The sequence below is a fragment of the Apium graveolens genome, chromosome 8, assembly GCF_009905375.1.
Source record: "Apium graveolens cultivar Ventura chromosome 8, ASM990537v1, whole genome shotgun sequence".
Classification (NCBI taxonomy): Eukaryota; Viridiplantae; Streptophyta; class Magnoliopsida; order Apiales; family Apiaceae; genus Apium; species Apium graveolens.
This window is the reverse complement of record NC_133654.1, coordinates 62091555-62109566: the sequence shown is the minus strand read 5'-3', so window position 1 is coordinate 62109566 and position 18012 is coordinate 62091555. Positions and strand designations below refer to the sequence as shown.

The 18012-nt window shown below is 33.6% G+C and overlaps 1 non-coding gene across 1 annotated transcript; it reads right to left on the bottom strand.

Annotated features, from left to right (window-relative positions):
- Positions 1 to 17571: 17571 nt before the first annotated feature.
- Positions 17572 to 17678, bottom strand: LOC141682121 (small nucleolar RNA R71). Its single transcript, XR_012559523.1, has one exon. It is a non-coding gene; the product is annotated as a small nucleolar RNA R71 (small nucleolar RNA).
- Positions 17679 to 18012: the final 334 nt, after the last annotated feature.

Sequence of the window (18012 nt, the reverse complement as noted above, 5' to 3'; positions counted from 1 at the left end):
AGAGACTGTATGGAATTTTGAAGACCTGTGAGCTTGAAATGGAACAAGATGAGCTGATATAGAAAGGAAGGAAGAAATGTGGGTATGTGGCATTGGTAGCTGAGCAATAGAGAGTGGTGGAAATGAAGGTTGAAGCTGTTAAAACTGTACCAAACATTAATGTTTGTGAAGGCAGATCTTAGATGAGCAAGGGAAAAGGGTTGATGGTTGAAGATGAAGATTGTCCAAGCCAAGATGACATGGATGGAGTTGATGAGCATCTAGCCTTTCTGTCTAGAAAGCAAAGTTCAAATTCAAGAAAAATTCTGGAGCTGTGAGGTCCAACAGAAACATGGTTGATAAAACCAAATTCAAATGTTTCAAGTGTGGGTTGTGTGGTCATTTTGCAAATAAGTGCAGAAAGCCAAATTTTGAAAAGAAAAGTTTTGAGCCTGTAGACTACAAAAAGAAATATTTTGAGTTGCTCAAATAGAAAGAGAAGGCTTTCATAACTCAAGAAAATGACTGGGCATCTGATAGAGATGATGCAGATGAAGACATGAACTATGTCAACCTTGCTCTCATGGCCAAGTTAGATGAAATAAAGGTTAGCCCATCTAGCAATCAGGTAATCACTACTAATATTTCATAGCTTTCTAAAGATGAATACAATAATTCTATTAATGATATGTCAACTGAATTTTATCATTTGCGTGTCACACTTAAATCACTCACAAAAGAGAATACTAGAATTAAAGAGAATAATTTGTTTTTGAGTGATAGAAATGCTGCATTAAAAACTCAATTTATTGAGTTTGAGAAATTGAAAATTCAGTTTAAAATTACGATAGATGAGTTAACTGAGTCTTTGAAGAAAGAAAAAACTATGAGAAAGCAGCTTGAACGATAACAAAAAGTCATTAAATTCTGGAAATCTTCTAGGGATGTTAGTGCACAGATTGCTAAAGTTCAAGGAATTGAATCATTTGTGAAGAAGCCTGGAAGAAAGACAAGAAGAAACTGAATCTGGAGTTAGTTGATGGTCTGTCAACGGATGTTGAATCAATGGATGATGAAGCTTATCCATTGAAAGATGAGGCTCATTCATTGAAGGAGAAAAAGACTATCAGCCAAGGGAAGCTTGCAAAGCTAAATGAAATGTATGGATCAATAACAAATAATTTTGTCTTAGGAGAATCAAGTAAAACCAAGGATGCTGAGAAAATGAATGTAGGGTATATGTCGATGAAGTAATTGAATGATAGGTTGGAAAAGATTGAGGTCAAAATAGAATCCAAAAGGAAGAAAATAGGAATGGTAAAGTAGGGATTAACAAACACAATAACTACACATCTGATAAGTATGCACCTAGAAAAACATGTGTGAAGTATGGTAGTGTTAATCATTTATCTACTAACTGCAAGTCTGTTATAAATGCACCCATGTATGCACCTCATTATTTACCTAATATGCCTATGCCACCTATACATGCCATGCCTGTTATGCCTCCACAGAATTCACTTGCACATTTTGCTAATATGTCATTTATACACAATCCTTACTATACTGCATTTAATACGCCACAAATGCCATATAACATGCCTTTCTGGAATAACATGTATGCACAATCTATGTCATACCATGTTAATCACAATGTGACCGATGAATCTTAAACTAATCATGTGTTTCAAAGTCCTACCCCCAAGATAAAGGTTGCTCTTGAATCACCTGAGTCTAGTGGTGGAAAGTCTAAGGAACGTAAGAAGAAAGCTAATAAAGTAGGACCCAAGAAAACTTGGGTACCAAAATCAACTTGATTTGGTTTTAATGTGTGCAGGAAAAAAGAAAGAATCTATGGTATTTGGACAATGGATGCTCAAGGTAGATGACTGGAGATTCTACCCTTCTCACATAGTTTAAGGAAAGAGTTGGACCTGGCATTACCTTTGGAGATGACAACAAAGGATATACTATAGGATATGGCTTGATTTAAAAAGGGAATGTGTGATATCCCGTATTTTCAGAATTATTATTATTAATATTTGAATATGTTTATGTAATTTTCTAATTTAGAAGGAATAAAATGGTGGATATTTTATTCCTATTTGACGAGTTTGTGTTATTAATTGGTAATGTGCTAATTGTTGAGTGTTATATCGGTCCTTGTTAATATCTGAAAATATTTCCTTAAATGTATTAATTTCAAAAGTTTATTTGAAACCCGATCATTTATTGATATCGGTAAATTGAGTTCGTTTAGTAATATTAGGGATTGGATGGATATTATGTCTGCTATGTGTTGTATGTAATATTAATTGTGTGTGACTTAGTTGTGATTGAGGATTATTTGTATTATTAATTACTGAGTCGTATCGTTTTGTTTTTGTCTTTAAAAGTGATTTTATTGAAAATCTAATTTCATAAATATTTAAATTATCTTTCAAAAATATTTTTATGACTTTATAATTACAATAATTATTTTTTTGGGATTTTATAAAATTTAGAAATCATTATTTCATCAATTATTTAGCCCTGTGTGATTTTCTGATTTCATTTATTTGTAAAATCCGTATTTAATTCTAAAATTTTTCAAAAATTATGAAACTCATATTTATTTAAGTTTGGAATATTCTGAGAATTTTAAAATTATTTTGAGAATTTTTAGGATTAATTTTACCCGCGCGTTGAATCATTTAATTGATAAAAGCGGGTATAAATTGCGTTTCAAAAATTATTTTAAAATTTCAAAATTTATGTTTTTATAAACTTCGGGATATTTGTAACATTTTAAGACTATTTTCGTAATTTTCTGAATTTCTTTCAAGTGCAGCTCGGTTCGTTAAATTGTGTAATGCGGGTATAACGAGCAAGTCAAAAATGCTTTAAAAATTATAAAAATTTTATTTCATTAGTTTTTAATTATTCTGAGAATTTTAGAATTTGTTTGGTAATTTTCTGATTTTATTTACCGGCGCGTTTATTCGATAATTTGAGAAATGCGGGGCAAAACAAAATTTTCAGATATAAATAAGGATATGTTGTTGTGATCTGTTGAAAAAAAAAACAAAAAAAAAAAACAAAAGAAGAAAACGTGGCAGGAGGCCACCACCCCCACCTGCCACCCGTGAACAACAAAACCCCCCCCCCACATTTGAGCTAAACAGTCCCTCTCCCCATTCTCTGTCTCTCTGTTTCTCCGTATATTTATTTACTTTAAATTTTCAAAAATTCATATCTTACAAACCGTTCATCCAAATTTCAATTGTTATATATATAAACGATCAGCGCTTCGATACCTACGCATAGGTATATATATTGCAAGGTTTTGAGAAGAAAAATTGCGGGGCATATTTCCGTTATATTTTCGTTTTAATTTATTTTCGGGGCGTAGAAACAGAGTTTGGAGGTGGTGATTACTCCACATGGTATCTCAGCGTGTATATGTCTATGACCATTAATTTCGGATTTTTCTGGAGATATTTTTCGGACATCAGATTTTCTCTTCAGGTTGATCAGAATTTATTTTGGGTAACGATTCCGAAATTCCGCCTTCGTACTTGTGTATATTATAGCATGTTAGTGTTTATATATTTATTTCATAATTTTTAGAAATTGTTGGAGAAGTCACTTTTGGTCCGAGTTTTGGTTCAGGTGGCCGTGTTATTCATTTCTGGAGTGTTTATATGCGTAAATATAAATTATTGTGTTGATTGTTGTTGGTTGTGTCGATATGATATCGACTGGCAGTCCGAGAAATAGAGGAGGTGCTGTCCGATTTCCGAAGAAAATATTATTTTAAATTATTTTCCAGGCTTGATAATTCTTATAAAATTATTTTCGGGTGTTCGAGCCCTATTATTTAGTTATAAAATGATTCAGAGACCTGTTTTAATTCCGAAAAATGTTCAAAAATTCATATTAAATAAACCGTTCGTCCGTTTAATACGAAACGAACGCGTACAGACTCAGAAAAATATTCCGCTTTCATTAAAAATACTTTTGAGACCCAAATCCTTTTTGTTTCGAAAGGTCGCTTGTTTTACGAGTCATTCTGAGTCGATTATTGATTGATAAATCGTATTTTGACCCAATTTCAGTTTTAAACGTAACGACTCCTGTGTCATATGAATTATGTGATACGTGAGTTATGTGATTACGTGTTATATGAATTATGTGTGTATGTGGATCAAGAGTCCTGTGATTGTCTGTTATATTTATGGTGGGCTATCGTATGGGTAGACGATAGGATTTTGACGCGTAGTTCGTCGAGTGATTATCGTTTAGACAATTAAAGCTATATCTTTTAATTATAGATGCGGATCTCTCGAGTTGATCAGGATAAGACGTTGGATAAAGAATGAGATGGAATGGCATTTGGATATTTGGCTTCTAGCAATCGCATGACCAGCATATCAGTCAAGTGTTGAAAAGAAGGACGGTGATGTTTTAAGACAAAATTTCAGAATAGATGCGTGTTTGCGAGTGTGACTAACTGCTAAAAACCCAAAGGCAAGTACCCCTGATTTCACTTATTGTTCAAGTGATGTTTATTTCGAATCACAATATGCAAGTATTTCTATCATCACTTATTGTTCAAGTGATATTTATTTTGAATCGTATCATGCAAGTATTGTTTTCCCTATTCAGTTCAAGATAGATAAATGTTTTACATATCGCTGAATTAAATAATTCTGTTTATGCAAATACTCATCTGCTATTCTATATTCAGAATAGTCAAGTGATTTTACTTATCCAATTTCTGGATTTATAAATATTTTGGATTTTGAGAAAAGTGATTTGGTTGCGAATATTCCTACCCAAGAATTGGGGGAATAAAATTATTTCGGGTGTCGAGTATCATGACCCCATTTCAATAAAAGGTTTTAAGATTGGATCATAATTGCGTAAGTGACCGGGACGGACGGTCCAGCGGAGGGCTATTTCTAAGTGCCATATGAATATTATGACACCATTTTGCCACGGGCTAGTTATGCCTTTTTGTTTGAGTACTCGTGTTTTTGGGGTCACGTTTCTATGAATCATGACCTTGTGCTATCACACGGGCTGATCAGCATGTGATAGTACGTCCGTCGGAGAATGATCTTAATCTAAATTATCATATTGTTTTTGATATTCATAGAATAAATAATTTATCAACTGATTCTTTTTGGATTAAAAGTACTGATTCTGTTTTGGATTAAAAGTGAATTGTGGCTTTGATTCAGTTTCTGATTTTGTGGATATTTACGTTGTTGTTAAATATCAAAGGTGGTATTAGTATAGATGATTGATGTTGACTTCAGTATGGGTGTTGTGAGCATCAAAGTTCGTATAGATATCTAATTTGATATGACAACAAAATAAGTATTAATATCAAGAGTTGAGTTTTGAGTAAAGTTTTATGATTCATTCCATGATCATTGTTTCATGTTATTGTGGTTTACGATATTTCCGTAAACACTGTTTTTACGAGTTTTATTCTCGTCAAGATTCAAAGTATTGCTGAAGCATGTCGCTCAAGAATATCAAAATGGTTTTGAATACAATTAGGGAATCAATTCTGGGGTTCCTCAACTAAAATTTTATGATTCAGCAACTATGATTTTTAAAAATGTTCTGCTCTAATGCAGATGTCGGTTTCATATCAAACGACCCTATATTTACTGTAATGAACTTGCTGAGCATTTCTTTCGCTCATACTTGCCTGTTTTTAAATTTAACCTCCAGTAAGGATTAGCTTGCGCTGTTTAGCTGCATAATTCGAGGAAGCAAAGAAGAAGCTTTTGGAAGGTGGTTGGTCCAGGGTTTGCGGACTAGTGTAAGTTTTATTGTGTAAAGTTGTTTATATTATATTATATTATATTATAGTTTTGTATTTTATTTGGGCCTAGTATACTTCATTTCGAAGTTATACTAGTGGGTTTAATTGTGAGTTGGAATTTATTGAAAAGAGTTTTAAAAGAAAGTGAGAAAAATTTATTTGTGGAATTTGGATATCTTGTTTCTAGAACTGTAACCTTAAAAGATCTTGGATTAGTTTGGGGTCATTTATGATAAATATCTTCCGCTGGCATTTATTATTTGATTTAACAGGTTATTTTGGATTGAGGTTTCATCGTGACGACCAAATCCCCTGACCCCGGATTTGGGGGCGTTACAGGTTGGTATCAGAGCTGAGGTTATAGTAAACTAGAAACGAGAGTGTGTAGGAGTGTGTATAGCTATGTGAGGACGCTTGAGCTCATATCGAGTTCCTGTTGGACTATTGGATATAGTACCAACGAATAAGTTAAGATAAGGCAAATTTGTTTGAGATGGTTGTGCTAAGCCGGATGGAACTCCTGGCAGTTGCAAAACTTCTATGGTGGAATCTTTCGAGGCTACTACGATTCGACGACGATGAAGATTATCGATATCCCTGGAATATGAAGAAATGTCTAGAATCAGAGGGTGAGTCAACTAAAGAGTTCAAATTGAAGATAAGTATTAAGACTTTGGCAATACCTTTTCTTTCTATAATTCCTTTTGACATCTCTCAAAAAGAAGTAATTGTTGGAGGATATATTCCCTACCACTCATTTTCAATCATAACTATGTTTTAAATGTGCCAGAGGTTGTCATGAAGCCTATTTTTCAGGTTTTGATAGCTCTGCTAAGTTATGAATATTTAACTTCCACTTTTCTTATTTGGTGGATAGTTTCTTGATGATGTGACACCACTTGCTCATTTTGGTGCCAGAATTTTGTTCTCTGGATTTCATTTCCTTCAGAAATATCAGCTTTGAAATCTTTTCAGTTTATTCATTTGATTTTGAATTCCTTTGACATTCTTTTATTCTGACTGAGATGAACAACCTTAACTATAAGGGACACAAGGTATACCTGTCTGTGTGATAGGAGTTGGATGGGACGCCATCACTTGTGTGTATTGTGAATACATGAAGGTTAATAACCTTTAGTAGTGTCTTAATTTGGACACGCAATACCAAGTTCGTTTGATCATATTGATCTCTCAGTTATTCTTTCATTTCAACAACACTTTCTCATAAATTCAGAATTTGGTACCCACAATGGTGAGACATCTGTTATGATATCAAATTCTTTTCTTTTTGAAATTTCATGATTTTTATCATTCCAAATACTCGAAGGTATGCCAATCAAGTTAAGTTGAGTATCCTGGTCAAGTCAAAGTAAGGCGATGTGATGGAATTACGAAGGACGACAGTGGAATGCAATGCGATTAGAATATCAGGGGCGTATAGCGAAGTCAATCTGTTTCTTTTATTTCTCTCTCTATATCTCTTTCTTTTCTTCCCTCTATCTTTCTCTCTATTCTTCTTTCTCGCAATCAGTAAAGCGATTCTATTGAGGAATTGGTCAAAGGATGTAGACTGAACAGTGGTACACAGTGAAGCTCCTGTAAAAGTTTTATTATACCAGGAATACAATATTTGTTTAAGATTATGGAAAATTGAGGTTATTTGGAAATGGAAAGTTGGTTAGAAAACCTTAAGTGCTGTCTTCTGCTGATTCCGAGGACGGAATCCTTATAAGGAGGGTAGATTGTGATATCCCGTATTTTCAGAATTATTATTATTAATATTTGAATATGTTTATGTAATTTTCTGATTTAGAAGGAATAAAATGGTGGATATTTTATTCCTATTTGACGAGTTTGTGTTATTAATTGGTAATGTGCTAATTGTTGAGTGTTATATCGGTCCTTGTTAATATCTGAAAATATTTCCTTAAATGTATTAATTTCAAAAGTTTATTTGAAACCCGATCATTTATTGATATCGGTAAATTGAGTTCGTTTAGTAATATTAGGGATTGGATGGATATTATGTCTGCTATGTGTTGTATGTAATATTAATTGTGTGTGACTTAGTTGTGATTGAGGATTATTTGTATTATTAATTACTGAGTCGTATCGTTTTGTTTTTGTCTTTAAAAGTGATTTTATTGAAAATCTAATTTCATAAATATTTAAATTATCTTTCAAAAATATTTTTATGACTTTATAATTACAATAATTATTTTTTTGGGATTTTATAAAATTTAGAAATCATTATTTCATCAATTATTTAGCCCTGTGTGATTTTCTGATTTCATTTATTTGTAAAATCCGTATTTAATTCTAAAATTTTTCAAAAATTATGAAACTCATATTTATTTAAGTTTGGAATATTCTGAGAATTTTAAAATTATTTTGAGAATTTTTAGGATTAATTTTACCCGCGCGTTGAATCATTTAATTGATAAAAGCGGGTATAAATTGCGTTTCAAAAATTATTTTAAAATTTCAAAATTTATGTTTTTATAAACTTCGGGATATTTGTAACATTTTAAGACTATTTTCGTAATTTTCTGAATTTCTTTCAAGTGCAGCTCGGTTCGTTAAATTGTGTAATGCGGGTATAACGAGCAAGTCAAAAATGCTTTAAAAATTATAAAAATTTTATTTCATTAGTTTTTAATTATTCTGAGAATTTTAGAATTTGTTTGGTAATTTTCTGATTTTATTTACCGGCGCGTTTATTCGATAATTTGAGAAATGCGGGGCAAAACAAAATTTTCAGATATAAATAAGGATATGTTGTTGTGATCTGTTGAAAAAAAAAACAAAAAAAAAAAACAAAAGAAGAAAACGTGGCAGGAGGCCACCACCCCCACCTGCCACCCGTTAACAACAAAACCCCCCCCCCACATTTGAGCTAAACAGTCCCTCTCCCCATTCTCTGTCTCTCTGTTTCTCCGTATATTTATTTACTTTAAATTTTCAAAAATTCATATCTTACAAACCGTTCATCCAAATTTCAATTGTTATATATATAAACGATCAGCGCTTCGATACCTACGCATAGGTATATATATTGCAAGGTTTTGAGAAGAAAAATTGCGGGGCATATTTCCGTTATATTTTCGTTTTAATTTATTTTCGGGGCGTAGAAACAGAGTTTGGAGGTGGTGATTACTCCACATGGTATCTCAGCGTGTATATGTCTATGACCATTAATTTCGGATTTTTCTGGAGATATTTTTCGGACATCAGATTTTCTCTTCAGGTTGATCAGAATTTATTTTGGGTAACGATTCCGAAATTCCGCCTTCGTACTTGTGTATATTATAGCATGTTAGTGTTTATATATTTATTTCATAATTTTTAGAAATTGTTGGAGAAGTCACTTTTGGTCCGAGTTTTGGTTCAGGTGGCCGTGTTATTCATTTCTGGAGTGTTTATATGCGTAAATATAAATTATTGTGTTGATTGTTGTTGGTTGTGTCGATATGATATCGACTGGCAGTCCGAGAAATAGAGGAGGTGCTGTCCGATTTCCGAAGAAAATATTATTTTAAATTATTTTCCAGGCTTGATAATTCTTATAAAATTATTTTCGGGTGTTCGAGCCCTATTATTTAGTTATAAAATGATTCAGAGACCTGTTTTAATTCCGAAAAATGTTCAAAAATTCATATTAAATAAACCGTTCGTCCGTTTAATACGAAACGAACGCGTACAGACTCAGAAAAATATTCCGCTTTCATTAAAAATACTTTTGAGACCCAAATCCTTTTTGTTTCGAAAGGTCGCTTGTTTTACGAGTCATTCTGAGTCGATTATTGATTGATAAATCGTATTTTGACCCAATTTCAGTTTTAAACGTAACGACTCCTGTGTCATATGAATTATGTGATACGTGAGTTATGTGATTACGTGTTATATGAATTATGTGTGTATGTGGATCAAGAGTCCTGTGATTGTCTGTTATATTTATGGTGGGCTATCGTATGGGTAGACGATAGGATTTTGACGCGTAGTTCGTCGAGTGATTATCGTTTAGACAATTAAAGCTATATCTTTTAATTATAGATGCGGATCTCTCGAGTTGATCAGGATAAGACGTTGGATAAAGAATGAGATGGAATGGCATTTGGATATTTGGCTTCTAGCAATCGCATGACCAGCATATCAGTCAAGTGTTGAAAAGAAGGACGGTGATGTTTTAAGACAAAATTTCAGAATAGATGCGTGTTTGCGAGTGTGACTAACTGCTAAAAACCCAAAGGCAAGTACCCCTGATTTCACTTATTGTTCAAGTGATGTTTATTTCGAATCACAATATGCAAGTATTTCTATCATCACTTATTATTCAAGTGATATTTATTTTGAATCGTATCATGCAAGTATTGTTTTCCCTATTCAGTTCAAGATAGATAAATGTTTTACATATCGCTGAATTAAATAATTCTGTTTATGCAAATACTCATCTGCTATTCTATATTCAGAATAGTCAAGTGATTTTACTTATCCAATTTCTGGATTTATAAATATTTTGGATTTTGAGAAAAGTGATTTGGTTGCGAATATTCCTACCCAAGAATTGGGGGAATAAAATTATTTCGGGTGTCGAGTATCATGACCCCATTTCAATAAAAGGTTTTAAGATTGGATCATAATTGCGTAAGTGACCGGGACGGACGGTCCAGCGGAGGGCTATTTCTAAGTGCCATATGAATATTATGACACCATTTTGCCACGGGCTAGTTATGCCTTTTTGTTTGAGTACTCGTGTTTTTGGGGTCACGTTTCTATGAATCATGACCTTGTGCTATCACACGGGCTGATCAGCATGTGATAGTACGTCCGTCGGAGAATGATCTTAATCTAAATTATCATATTGTTTTTGATATTCATAGAATAAATAATTTATCAACTGATTCTTTTTGGATTAAAAGTACTGATTCTGTTTTGGATTAAAAGTGAATTGTGGCTTTGATTCAGTTTCTGATTTTGTGGATATTTACGTTGTTGTTAAATATCAAAGGTGGTATTAGTATAGATGATTGATGTTGACTTCAGTATGGGTGTTGTGAGCATCAAAGTTCGTATAGATATCTAATTTGATATGATAACAAAATAAGTATTAATATCAAGAGTTGAGTTTTGAGTAAAGTTTTATGATTCATTCCATGATCATTGTTTCATGTTATTGTGGTTTACGATATTTCCGTAAACACTGTTTTTACGAGTTTTATTCTCGTCAAGATTCAAAGTATTGCTGAAGCATGTCGCTCAAGAATATCAAAATGGTTTTGAATACAATTAGGGAATCAATTCTGGGGTTCCTCAACTAAAATTTTATGATTCAGCAACTATGATTTTTAAAAATGTTCTGCTCTAATGCAGATGTCGGTTTCATATCAAACGACCCTATATTTACTGTAATGAACTTGCTGAGCATTTCTTTCGCTCATACTTGCCTGTTTTTAAATTTAACCTCCAGTAAGGATTAGCTTGCGCTGTTTAGCTGCATAATTCGAGGAAGCAAAGAAGAAGCTTTTGGAAGGTGGTTGGTCCAGGGTTTGCGGACTAGTGTAAGTTTTATTGTGTAAAGTTGTTTATATTATATTATATTATATTATAGTTTTGTATTTTATTTGGGCCTAGTATACTTCATTTCGAAGTTATACTAGTGGGTTTAATTGTGAGTTGGAATTTATTGAAAAGAGTTTTAAAAGAAAGTGAGAAAAATTTATTTGTGGAATTTGGATATCTTGTTTCTAGAACTGTAACCTTAAAAGATCTTGGATTAGTTTGGGGTCATTTATGATAAATATCTTCCGCTGGCATTTATTATTTGATTTAACAGGTTATTTTGGATTGAGGTTTCATCGTGACGACCAAATCCCCTGACCCCGGATTTGGGGGCGTTACAGAATGGCATTATTGGTGGACTCAAACATAATCTCTTGAGTGTCAGCCAATTATATGATAAAGGCAACGCAGTTACCTTTAATTCTGAAGCCTGTGTTGTCACTTGCAAAAAGGACAACAAAGTGGTTCTTACTGGAGTAAGAAAAGGAAATGTATACTTAGTTGACTTCAACTCCACAGATGCAGATTGAATTACTTGTCTTTTTAGAAAAGCAAGTCAAAATGAAAGTTGGCTATGGCACAAGAACCTATCTCATCTGAATTTCAAGATAATGAATGAATTGGTCATCAAAGACCTTGTTAGAGGCATTCCTTAAGTTGAATTTTCAAAGGATGGACAGTGCAGTGCTTGTAAAAAGGGAAAGCAAAAGAAAGCATCATTCAAAAGGAAGCTTGAAACAACAATTGATGAACCATTATAACTATTACATATGGATTTGGACTAGTCAATGTATTGTCAATTTCCAAGAAAAGGTATTTCCTAATGATTGTATATGATTTTTCAAAAGTATCATGGACATATTTTCTTGGATAAAAGGATAAAGAAAGTGAAATCATCATCAATCACATCAGGAAAGTCAACAATCATCCTGATCTCAAAGTCAGAAGAATCAGGAGTGACAAAGAAACTGAGTTCAAAAATTCAATAATGAGGTTATTTTGTGAAGAAAATGGAATCATGCTTGAGCTCTCAGCTCCAAGGACACCACAGCAAAATGGAATGGTTGAGAGAAAGAACAAGTCATTGATTGAAGCTGCAAGGACTATGCAAGAAGAATCAAAGTTGCCAACATATTTTTGGGATGAGGCTGTTAACACTACATGTTACACTCAAAATTTTTCTTTGATCAATCAAGCCAAAGGCATGACTCCTTATCAATTGTTCAATAAAAGGAAGCCAACATTGAACTTTCTTCATGTTTTTGGATGCAAGTGTTATATTTCAAGGAATCAAGATGACCAGCATGGAAAGTTTGATGCAAAAGCTGATGAAGTTATCTTTGTTGGATATGTTTTTGGAAAAGCATATGGAGTCTACAATCTGAGAACCAACATTGTTATGAAATCTGTACATGTTGTGTTTGATGATAAAAAGATTGAAGGATTGGAAAATGAAGGTTTTCATGAAAGCCTCAAATTTGACAATGTTGAGATGTATTGTGATGATAGTGATGATATAAGTGGTCTAGATAGAATGGCAAAAGAATATTCAAACTTGCCATCAAATAAAGCAACTGTAGTTGATGCACAAAGTGCTGCATCTATTGAAAGACAAAGTGCATCATCTGTTGAAAGACAAACTGCAGCATCCGTTGAAAGACAAGGAACTACATCCGTTGAAAGACAAAGTGCATCATCCATTGAAAGACAGAACATGACATTTGTTGATGATCACTCTTCAATAGGAGCTAAAGGTCATTCTAGATCACTATTTGATAGAACTTATTCTTCAAATCAAAGATCCACCAACTCAGGGGGAGTGTCACATAGTCAACACTCAGTCACACATCAAAACACCAATGAGGCCACTTCATCTAGAGCAAATATACCACCTCAAAGAAAATGGACTAAGAGTCACCCATTTGAATTGATCATTGGTGATGCAGCATCTAGAGTGCAAACAAGGAAATCAACTCAAGATGAATGTCTGTAGAGTAGCTTTCTATCATAGGAAGAACCAAATAGGATAGAAGAGGCTCTAATGGATCCAGATTGGGTTTTAGCTATGCTGGGAAAAGCTAAGCCAATTTAAAAGAAACAAAGTATGGAAGCTGATACCCAACCTAAAAATAAGAATTATATTAATATTAAATGGGTATTCACGAACAAGATGGATGAAAATGACATAGTCATAAGGAAAAAATCTAGATTGGTTGCAAAAGAGTACTCCCAGCAAGGGGGAATAGATTTTGAGGAGACATTTGCTCCAGTTGCAAGACTTGAAGCTATTAGAATCTTTCTAACCAATGCAGCCCATGCCAATTTCAAAGTTTATCAAATGGATGTAAAAAGTGCTTTTCTGAATGGAGAATTAGAGGAGAAAGTCTATGTAGCCAACCTCCAGGTTTTGAAAACCCCAACTTTCTAGACTATGTATACTATCTATTGAAAGCACTTTATAGATTGAAGCAATCACCTAGAGCCTGGTACGACACATTGTCAAAGTTTCTTTTAGAAAATCACTTCACTAGAGGTACCGTTGACAAAACTCTTTTCTTTAGAAATGTAAATGACTCTAAGATACTTGTTCAAATTTATGTAGATGATATATATTTGGTCTACAGATGATAAATTTTGTAAAAAGTTTTCCAAATTGATGCAAAGTAAATATGAAATTAGCATGATGGGAGAACTAACTTATTTTCTTAGTTTACAAGTTAGGCAATTTAGTGATAGAATATACATTAGTCAAACTAAATATATTTATGATCTTTTAAAGGAGTTTGACTTAATGGATTCCACATCTGCAAAAACTCCTATGGCCACTAGCACCAAAATTGAATTGAACACAACTTAAAAGTCTGTGAAAATTTCAAGTTATAGAGGTATGGTTCGCTAACTTTTATATTTAACAACTAGTAGGCCAGATATAATATTTGCTACATGTCTTTGTGCTAGATTCCAAGTTGCTCCTAAGAAATCTCATTTAATGTCAAGGGTACACCAAAACTTGGCATTTGGTACCCTAGAGATTCTTATTTTGATCTAATTAGTTATTCAGATGCAAATTATGCAGGTTGCAAGATTGATAGAAAAAGTAAAACAACGACATGTAAATTTCTAGAAAATAAGCTGATGTCCTGGTTTAGTAAGAAACAACACCCAGTTTCTACTTCTACAACTGAGTCTGAATACATTGTTACTGATAGCTGTTGTGCACAGATTATGTGGATGAGAAATCAATTGTTAGATTATGGTCTATATGTGAACAAGATTCCAATATTATGTGACAACACAAGTGCTATTGCCATTACTGAAAATTATGTGCAGCATTCAAGGACAAAGCACATTGACATCAAGTATCACTGTATTAGGGAACATGTTATGAATAGTACTGTGGAACTTCATTTTATTCTAAGTGAGCAGCAACTTGCAGACATCTTTAGTAAGCCACTTGATAAATCAACTTTTACTATGTTGGTAAGTGAGTTAGGTACGCTAAACTACTCTTAATTTACTATATCTGATGTCTGTGCAATTTGTAATACAACCATAAATGAATTTGATTTTCTTGATCATGTCATGAAAAGGTGAAATTTTGGCTAAGTCAAAATTACTCTTTCAACGGATAAGGATTATCCATTGAAAGTCAAAGATATTTCTCGATACACTGTCCCTCAAAGAATAATGGTGTATTTGACATCCGTTGATCACTCATAACTGTTGATTCTAGAACATCATTCGTTGATATATACTTACAGTCGTGGATGTATACGTTGATGGACAATTTTAGAATTTCTACAGTTACTTTATTTTTAAACGGTTTTTTGTTATATATTATTGGATATTTATTTGTATTTTAATCATTTGTCTGCCTTAATTTTGGAAAGTATAAAAGCCAATTTCATTTTCAGATCTCACTTTAATCTTTCTCTAATTTTCAAGGGAAATTTTACTCTCTTTCTTCCCCAAAACCCTTTTTCTCTCTATAACTGCAAACTCGGCAATAATGGCACCAGTTGTGAAGATTATGTCTCAGACCGGATTCGTGTATGACAAGAACAATTTTGTTGCTCTGGTGGACAAGAGTGTTTTATTGAGTGGCATTTATGACACTTTATAATGCTCTAATAAGCTTTGAATTGATGCGTTTGTACTCAAGTTATTAAGTGTTTTAACGTGTTTTCTAGTGTTTTTGCATTTCAAGCATTATCTAGGTAATCAGGTGAATTAGCATTGTTTTGGTGCTAATTTGGTGTCAAGGTGGTGTTAGAATAAAAGCTCGTGGAAAGCCAGCTCGAAGCAGTAAGGAAAAGAAGAAAATCTGAAGTTTTTCCAGAAGTACGGCGCGCCCGCGCTGCTCAAGCGCGCGGCCGTGCCAGGATGTCAGAAAGGCAGCACGCCCATGCTGTAATAGCGCGCGGCCGCGCCGGTGCGAAATCAGAGAATCCTGATTCTATTATAATTACAATTGGAGGACTTCTGGGTTGCATGGGGCTACTATATAAACAACTTTAGGTCATTTTTCATATGTAATCAAGTCCGAGACATATCAGAGCGCAAGGAAAAGATGACAAAAGACCTATGGCACAATTCAACAAAGGCGAAGACGATCTAGTTTATTCTTGTGAATCTTTATTTTGAGTTGTAATCTTGGATGCTCGTTTCTTGTTTTGTTGAACCTATACTCTTGTGTTAACTTGGTTTTGTTTATTTGTTATAAAGACTACGTTTGTTATACCATACTTTCATCGGAACCCACGTTGGTGATGAGTCTGATTATGGGCTAATCATTATTGTGGGGTTCTAACGGATTTATTTTATGGATTTCTTTAGTTAATTTATTTCGATGCCTTAGTGTGTGGTGATTGTATGATAACCTAGTATTGGTTGTGCGTATTCGTCTTATGAGTATCACGAACTTATAAGATAGTGTGTTAATCTTTAATGAAGCGACAGTGAATTTAAGGATTTATAACTTGCCATGCTAGCATAGGTTCATGAATTGTTATGCATGATTCGTAGGTAATTTTAACCATCTTACTTTCCCTATGTAATCAAGATAGATAATTTTGCTTAAACCATCATGTTGTCAAATTCTATAGATATATAGGGTCTCAATATAATTGGTATCTATTCAGCTTCTATCTTTTTATGGATGTTTGGTCGTATGGTACTCGTGCAATGAAAGTTGGCATTTATCAGTTTCGTATTATCTGATTAGTGTCATCACCATTACATGCTAAGGTTAAGAACAATAATGCTATTGAATGAAGTATTTAATGAAGTTAGAATTCCATGTTTGTCATATATATTAATTCAATCATCTTTACTCTCTTAGTTATAATTGTTAGTTTAATTCTTAGTTATAAACAACCTCAATTTGTTATCGTCTTAGCATTGAATAATAACCATGCATTGTTGCTTAAGTGCATAAATTAATTAGTTAACCAAGCCAATCTCTGTGGGAACGAACTAGAAAAGATTATATATTACTTGCGAACGTGTATACTTGCGTGTATTAATAGCGTGTGTTTAGCGATTAATAAGTTTTTGGCGCCGCTGCCGGGGACTGCAGTGTTAATTTTTAGTTTATGTATTTTCCATCAGTGGTCGTTAAAGTTCATTGACTCGCACATTGTTACTTATTTGTTTCCTTGTCTTATTTTAGGTATTCTAGCGAGGGTGTATGCATACGCTTTCGCGTACTCGTATGAGAACACTGGATAAAGCCGAGAAAGAAGTTGTGGTGGTTCGAAAGGAAGTTTTTGAAGAAGAAAAGAAGGTAGAAGAGAGAAAGTCGAGGAACCAGTTTTAGTAGAGATGGGTGATCAAACATAAAATCCTAAGGCTTTGATGGACTATTCTCAGCCTAAGATCAATGACATTCAGTCAAACATCATCAGGCCATCCATCATGGCTAATATTTTTGAGATCAAGTCAAGCACGATTCAGATGATACATAACTCAGTGCAGTTTGGGGTTCTCCTACTAAAGACCCCAACATGCACATCAGGGATTTCATCGAGATCTGCGACACTTTCAAGTTCAATGATGTGACTGAAGATGTTATCAAGCTGCGACTCTTCCCATTCTCTCTGAGGGACAAAGCTAAGTGCTGGTTATATTCTCTACCAGCAGGGTCGATCACCACTTAGGAAGATCTTGCTCAAAACTTTCTCACTAAATTCTTCCCTATGGCGAAGACTGCTGCAATCAGGAATGCTCTTACTCAGTTTGCTCAGCAAACTGGAGAATCTCTGTGTGAGGCTTGGGATCGATATAAGGAGATGTTAAGGAAGTGCCCACACCATGGTGTTAGGTCACAGAACACTGTAGAAGGGGGTTGAATACTGTGTTAATACAATCAAATCGATTTAACACAAGTATGTAACAAAGATCAAGTATATTGAATAAACTCTATTACAATTAGAACTGTTGTTCTCTCTCAGTAATGAACAAATATCACTAAGAGCTGCTAGGTTACAATGTATAATCTTCTCGATAATGATAACACATATAGTGTAAACCCTAAGTCTGTATTTATATAGTACACAGTTACAAGATAACTTCTAATTGATATGGAATATAATTCTGTCTCCTAAAATATATCAATCAGATATCTTCTACAAGTATTCCAGTTCTCTAACTCT